General features: G+C 57.0%; 1 long non-coding RNA gene across 1 annotated transcript; it reads left to right on the top strand.

Annotated features, from left to right (window-relative positions):
- On the top strand, positions 1-7,033 carry LOC141575234 (uncharacterized). The gene is made up of 3 exons (XR_012502673.1): positions 1-2,519; positions 3,042-3,158; positions 4,197-7,033. It is a non-coding gene; the product is annotated as an uncharacterized LOC141575234 (long non-coding RNA).
- The last annotated feature ends 369 nt before the right edge of the window (positions 7,034-7,402 follow it).

The raw sequence follows: 7,402 nt of genomic DNA, 5'->3' as shown, positions 1-7,402 counted from the left end.
GAGAGGAGGTCAGTGTTCTCTAGGGCTGATAAGGTCAGGGTGTTTGATCACCGGAAATAGCTACCAGTGTAGTAACAGGAAGACTATTAATTTCTTATGTGGGTCAAATATTATTTGTATGGCTGTGGGTTTTTTCCGGGAAGAAATTAGTCTTGGGGCAGCGAGGCAGGTTTTATTTCAGATGCACCGTTGGGTGAGGCAGCTACAGTCTAAGTGGAAGACCCCGCATTCCCGACCCCCCACACTTGCACCGCCTTCTCCTCCTCTGGAGCCGGAGCCACTGGGGGCAGTGAGAAGAGACACGGTCACTCAGAGCCAGAGGCTGGGGTTGCGGGAGGCACAGGAGTAGGTTCAAGAATTCCTCCTTGCGACACAAACGAACTCATGAACAAAACAGACAGACTCACACACACAGAAAACACACTTACGGCTACCCGGGGAGCGAGGGGCTGGGGAGGGTAAACTGGGAGATCGGGGTTTGTAGACACTGCCTACTATGTATGTATGTCTCTTAAAAACAGTCAACCCCAAATTATCCTCATGCCAAAGAGGGGCATTTGTGGGGCGGTGCAATTTTGCTTCCTTCCAAAAGCAAATCTATTAGAGGCCACGTGAACGTTGTTCAGTACATTTTCATTCTAGTGAATATATAAAATAAAGAACAGACACTTGAGATGTTAAATAAATAACACTCTTCATTCCAAGAAAAAAGCAAAGTCCTGCTGTGCAGCACAGGGAACTGTATTCAATTCCTTGTAACGGCCTATAATGAAAAAGAACATGAAAAGCAACACACGTATGTGTGTGCATGATGGAAACACTGTGCTGTGCACCAGAAATTGGCACAGTTGTCAACTGACTCTACTCCAATTTAAAAAAAAGGTTAAAAAAAGAAGAGGGAACTGGGAGGCTCAGCCAGAGGGAAGATGTAAGGATGGAAACGGAGGCCAGAGAGGAGAGAAGACGGCGCTGCTGGGCTCGAAGGTGGAGGCAGGGACCCGAGCCACGTGATGTGGTCTCCGGAAGCCAGCCCAGGGGCGGGAGCGAGTCTCCCCAGAGCCTCCGGGGGGAATGCGGCCCCACCCAGCCGCTGAGCCCCCCACCTCCTGAACTGAGACAGTGCGTCTGACCAGTTTTAAGGCACTACTGCGTTTGTGGAAATCTGTCCCGGCAGCAACAGAAAAGCCAGTACGGCCCCTGCCCTCCCTGCGCTCCCCGGGAGCCGTCCTGGGAGCCACCTCCAGAAGCAAAGGCCACCGCGCACTTGAGATTAAACAGTGGGAAACAAGGAAAGCGTATTTGCAACACACAAAGTTGACCAAGAGCAGATTTCTTTGATTTATAAAAATTTTGATAAGAAAAGGACCCCAAACCGGATTTCTGAATGAGCAAAGAACATGAACACCACGTGCTCAGGAGAAGAAAGGGGGGCGGCTTCGTGCTGAAACGGAGGGATGAGTGACTGGGTGGAAAAGGGCGAAAAAGGAGCAGCTGCAGGGACGGCCCGCGGCCCCGCGTGGGTGGGGACCGAGCCGCTCGGGCCGCGCTCCGCGTGCTCCTTCCTGGAAGGAACTGCAAGGAAAAGTTGGAAAGACGGCCTTTGGGAGGGGACCAGCGGAGAATGGCATTCCGTTTTTAACATTTCCTGTTGTTCGAATGTTCTAAATTTAGATTCTTCCCCAGTTTCATTGAAGCATAACTGACACCCAACATTGTATTCGTTCTAGGTGTTTAAATGATGATTTGGTACGTGTATATACTATAAAGCGATGAAGTAAGTATTGTCAATCATTTTTTTAATGTCAACAAAAGCTAATTTGACCAAGGAGATTATGACTTGCTTTTAGTTGGCTTCTTGGTACCTCTTTGTATTAAAAAAACAAAAAGTCAAACCAGCACAATAGAAGGCGGAGAACGCTGGCAGAGAGCCCGTTTTGCTCTATGTGTATTATTTTCTCGCACACGAAGCACTGGGGCGTTCTGTAAGGGTGCCGCTCAGGCCCCTCCTCCGGGGGCAGAGCCACAAGAAGTGTGATAAACCCCCGGACACAGGTCACCAAGGCCCTCAGATCCAAACATGGTTGTCTTGTCAGCCTGGGGCCTCCTGGGCTGTGGGAACAGATTTGTATTCAGGGTTGCCGCTCCCCAGTCATTCAACTGGCAAGTCAGGGGACCTCTCTGGGCCTCTGTCTCGTCATCTGTGAAAACAGGGATGTTTGTTTTCAGGGTTAATATGAGGCTTAGCTACGACCGTGCCTGGCAGCGCCCAGCTCAGCGACGCGCCCGGGCAGGACACGGCAAAACCAAGCTCTCGTCTCCTTCTTCACCTCTTCCTCCCAGCCTGCCGAGGGCTGAGGGCGGCCTCGTTTAACGGCACAGGGATAAGAGCGAGTCTTCGCCTGTCGACGTGCAGCGACCTCACAGGGAAGACCCACGCCATGAAGCCACATGCCTGTTCCCACGCTGGTGCGGCTGTCCCCAGCCTGGCATCTCTGCCAAGTCACAGCAGGTCAAGGAAGGTGGGAGCTCTTCACATGTTTGCCTCCTCCCTGACGCACACTTAAACGTCGCTGCAGGAACTGACACCCTCAGTGTCACAGCCCGCACGCCCGCCACATGGGGTGGGGCAGAAACCAGCACACTTTGTTCCCGGGGCCCCTGCCGCAGTGTGCTGGCTTTCTGGTGAATTCGAACAATAGAGCAATTCAACTTTTAGCTGCTCCAGGTGGTAACTGGGGCCAACTACTGAGCTGCAGGGAAAGCTGGACTCTTAGAATCCAGAATCCGGAGATGTGAAGGGCCTTTGGGAGTCCTCTGCTCTGGGGGCCACCTCCCACCAGAAGCCTCTCTGCAGCCCCTGCCATGGTGGGCAGCTCTCACTCGATGAGGAGGGGGTGGTGGGGCTGGGGTACCAACCCCGCCGGGCCGCACGGGTGGTCGGTCAGAGGCATGTCCTGTTTCTTGGGCCTTCGGGGAGGTTGACTCTTTCCCAAGAAGAATTCCTAACTCTTTTCTCTCGTGCGTCCGTTTATGTGTTCCAGCCACACATTTCGGTGGGAGCCTTTAAGCGCCAGGCCCTGTCCTGGGCTGTAGCCCTCGCAGCAGTGACAGTGACGTCGACCCTGCCCTTGGGACAGAGCCAGACGTGGAGGAGGGAGGTGAGGAGGTCCTGTAGCATGGGGGACCTCGGCTAAATAGAGACTGGTGGTCACCCAGGGCCCCGAGGCACCCAACGTGAGCCGGGCGGTAGGGCTAGAAAGAAGGGGGGATTCCAGAGAGATGTGTGGCCTGGGGCTTGATTAGGTTTGGGGGCATGAGGGGGAGGCAGGTGTCCAGGATGCCCCAGTGTCCAGCTCAGTGGTGGCGGTGGGAACACAGACAGGAAAGCAGGTTGGGGCCACGGGTCTGGGAAGTCAGAATGAGCTGGGCTTGTGACATGTGGGGTTTGGGGCCCCTCCAGGTGGACAGGCTTAGTGGCAGCCGGACCCAGGGTTTCAGGGCACAAGAGGGACATCAAGACTGGCATCAGTACCAACAGGAAACAAGGAGACGTGGGGGAAAGAGGAGCTATTCCACCGGAAGAGAGACTCTCCTTGGCTTGGAAAGTGTAGAGTGAGGACGTGAGGTCAGGCCCCAGCGCAGACGTTTGTCATTGTGAGGGGAAGCCTGGAGCTGCTGGAGGTCCGCTAAGTGAGGCCTGAGTTGGAAGCCTACGTTACAGACAGCGGGACAGAGAGAGATCCGGTCTTAGATGACACTGTTTGAGCCACTAGATCAAGCTTTACCTGAAGCTCCTTCTAGACTTTGCCATCATGCAACTCAATAACTTCCCTTTACTGTTTCAGTCAGTTTGAGCAGAGGGTTTATTTGTTTTACTGCTTGCGATGCAGAGTCCTAACTAATGCACATACTGAGGAACAGACCTCCTCGGGTCAGTGTGTGGGGTCTGAGATGGGAGGGGAGGTGTCAGGATTTCAGAAACTTTGATACTTCTGTGGCCCTGAATCACTGTCCCCTCGAGAGCCATATCAGTGGATTTTCTATTTCGCGATCTCTTTAAAGGTTTTCCCCGTCTCCCGCTGTGTAACTTCCCTGACAGCGCAATTAACGTGGTTCTAAAGTCACTTACTCACTAAAAAATGAGGTGTTGCTGGAAAATAGGTTAGACGCCCCCCCTCCTTACGTTGCCTGCCCAGATGCTGAAGAGCCGTCCTTGTCAACCGGGGCCAACGGCATGCAACGGCACGACCTTGGATTCCCCCACTCAGACCCGTCTTGCACGCTGCGGCCAGGCAGGCGCTCTGAAGTGCACACCCTGCCTGGAGAACGCCAGCGCCGCCCACGGCCTGCTGCGAGGAGCTGCAGCCCCTCGGCATGATGCAGCGCTCACACGCAGGCCCCGCGCCCCTGCACCCGCGTGCCCGCCCCTCCCCTGGACAGGCCGTTGGTGACAACAGCCCGGGCTTGGGGGGCACTTTCCGTGGGCAGGTGGTGCACTGAGGGCTGCACGTGGCTTGTCTCACTGAATCCTCATAGCTCCCCTCTGGGAAGCACTCTTACACCCCCGGCCCTGTCTCCACGACTCAGACACCGCGGGGGCGATGCTGGGAAAGCAGACACGGGATCTGGACTGAGGTTGACCCTGGAGGAGAGAACGGGTGAGGCTCAGCGAGGAGGGTCAGACAGACAGGACTTCAGATGCCAGGAAGGGGTTTGAGCGTGAAGTAGGGGGAGCGAGGTGAGGGACTGGGGGTGGCCGCGAGGGTGGGAAGCTGCATCTCCGTTGACGTGGGGCTCCTCCCGCCTCTTGCCGGGGTCTCAGGGGACCTAGGGAGCACCCCCGGCCAGGCTGGGTCCTCTGGCCTCTGTCCTACCCCGGAAGCCACAGGTAATAGCTGTGTCCTAGACCCTGCAGGTGGGAAACACTAGGGTGTCGCTGCCAAGCGTGTGTGCGTGTGCGCACGCGTGCATGTGTTTGCAAGGGACTGTTTGCATCTTCACCACGCTCAGGAGCCTGTGTGACAAGTAGGCCCCCCGGGCACGGCCCCGCCTCCCACGCCTGCCCCTTCTCTGGGTGGGAGGAGCGCCCAGTTCTCCACTGCAGCTGCTTCCCTCTCACCCCATCGAAGCGCCCCCTGCCTCAGACAATGCAGCATGATTTTTCTGAAAATGTGCTTTCACAAAACAAAAGCCAGGAAGGGGAGGGGTGTCTTCTGGGTGCTTGGCAACAGCAGCCTGCGGCTGGGGTTCACCCAGCAACGCAGAGGCCTCCAGGAACAGAAGTCGCCGGCGCTGGGCCTCCTCCCCGGCCGGGGGCAGTGTCTGCAGCGGGAAGAGCCGAGAGGATGACCACCTCCACCACCACCTGCCTCCCTGATGACGGATTCACTCGACTAACTCGCCTCCGTGTTCACCACTCGAGCCTCAGCTGCGTGAAGGCAGGAGTTCTGTGTCTGTTGGGTTCCCTTTGGTCCTAGCATACAGTAGGTGCTCAGATGACGTGGGTGCTGGGACGAGGGGTGGGGGGAAGGCAGTGATGTGGAGCTGGAGGGCGGTGGTGGGCAGTGCCCGCGACCTCACCTTTATCCCCTCCTAACCGGCCTCTGTGCCCCTCACCTGCAGGGGGGAGGGGGGCTTCCTACCTTGGTCAGCTGCCCTGTCTCCCCACATGAGAAGCTGCATGGTTTAGGGGGAAGCACACGGGAGAGTCAGGTAGAGCTGGGGTGAAGTCCGGCCTGGAGACCTTGGCCAGGTTACCTGGTCTCCTCTGCAAACTGGAGGCACTGCTCGTGTTAAATGAGACGCTAGCGTGTGAACGCGCCTGACGCACGTAATTTACATGGCCGTGACCGTCACTCATTCAGGGCACACTGAGGAGCGCCTGCAGGCTCCCCTCACGGAGCTACTTGCAGAAAGTTCTCCGCATCTCTTACTTTCCGGGGGGGAATGCGGGGCACTTAATTTGCTGAGGGCCAGGGATCTGGGGATAAGGAAGACGGAGTCCTGTCCACGGAGCAGATTGCATCCCCCAAGGCATTCTGGCCCCTGGTTTCTCCTTCTCATCAACTTCAGGGCCCTGGCTCAGTGCATTGTCTCTGGAGGGAAGCGAGTGCTTCCATCCCCTCCAGTCCCTGCTGCTTCCTGAGCCCAAGAGCTCCCGGGTCCTGCATCTCCTCAGTCGAGGCACCACTTGGAAGGGCCCAGAGGAGCGGGGGAGGCCGAGCTCCTCCCCAGGGTCCGTCTCCCTTGCTGTGAAACTCCAGATCTCTGCTCTTGGCCTCGCTCTGTGACCCTCTTTTGTATTTCAGTTTTTCCAGCCAAAAGAAAACTGAGAAGAGGAGGGGAAATGGAGCCTCACGGAGGCCCTCACTCACAGGGCCTGCCCAGCACTGTGGTCACAGCAGGCTTCCCACACAGGACCCGTGGCCTGGACCCACGGCAGGGTCTTTGCTGTTTCCCCCACACACCTCAGCAAAATCCTCTCCCTGGTCTGCACGCCCTCACCCCAGACTCACGTGGTGCAGTCCAGCTGTCCTTTAAGACTCTGGAGTCACCTCTTCCAGGAAGCTCTCCGGCATTCCACCCCTTTCCTTGGAAGAGTGGGCCCTTGCCCTTCTGAGCCCCCTCCAAGCACCCTGCACCTGGCCCTTTATAAACCTCTGTCTGCTGCGTGGAAGCCATCTGAGATGGGGAGATGCCCCACTGACCGCTGTGCATCAATGACAGGTCCTGGTGGCTCCGGTTGGCCGAGCTCCTCTGACGAGCCTGGCACCGTGCCGTGTACCACGTGCCTGGACTTGCTTAGTCTGAGCAACCCTGTGAGGTAAGAGCCGTTGCCTTTTAAAACAGAGGCATCCGTGCCCACAATCACACGATCACTAAACACCAGAGTTAGTACACAGACGGGAGTCAGTCTGAAGCCTTGAAGTCCTGGGAAATGGTGGTTAGGGAAGGAGAGGGGAGGAAGGAGGAAAGGAAGGACAGAGGGAAGGGAGGGGGTCCTCTGTCCCTGCCCTTGGGAGCAGGCTGCCTGTTTCACACCCACAAAGGGGACTCCCCAAGCTGTGGGGGCCCCAGCCTCTCCCCCAGGCCCCTTCTGGAACCCCCTCAGCCCTTGTCAAATCAAAGCCTGGCCGCGGGGGAGGTCGCTGGGCCAGGGCCGGGCAGGAGCGGGTGAGCTCACAGGGTTAATCCCCGTGTTTACTTCCTTTCTCTCCTCCTCAGTTGCTCCCTTTGAAGAGCTGCCTCGGGGTTCATGTTGCAGCATCAAACAGGGATGCAAGATGTGGCTCGCCTTAGCAGTGGGAGCCTGTGAGCAGCTTAGGTCTCTGGGGGCGCCTGGCGCACAGAATTCTGCGCTGAGCCCGGAGCATGATGGGGGGTGGGGGGGGGCTCACGGCAG

The sequence above is a fragment of the Camelus bactrianus genome, chromosome 27 (assembly GCF_048773025.1).
Source record: "Camelus bactrianus isolate YW-2024 breed Bactrian camel chromosome 27, ASM4877302v1, whole genome shotgun sequence".
Lineage (NCBI taxonomy): Eukaryota > Metazoa > Chordata > Mammalia > Artiodactyla > Camelidae > Camelus > Camelus bactrianus.
The sequence above is the reverse complement of the archived record's forward strand: the minus strand, read 5'-3'. Positions and strand labels throughout refer to the sequence as shown.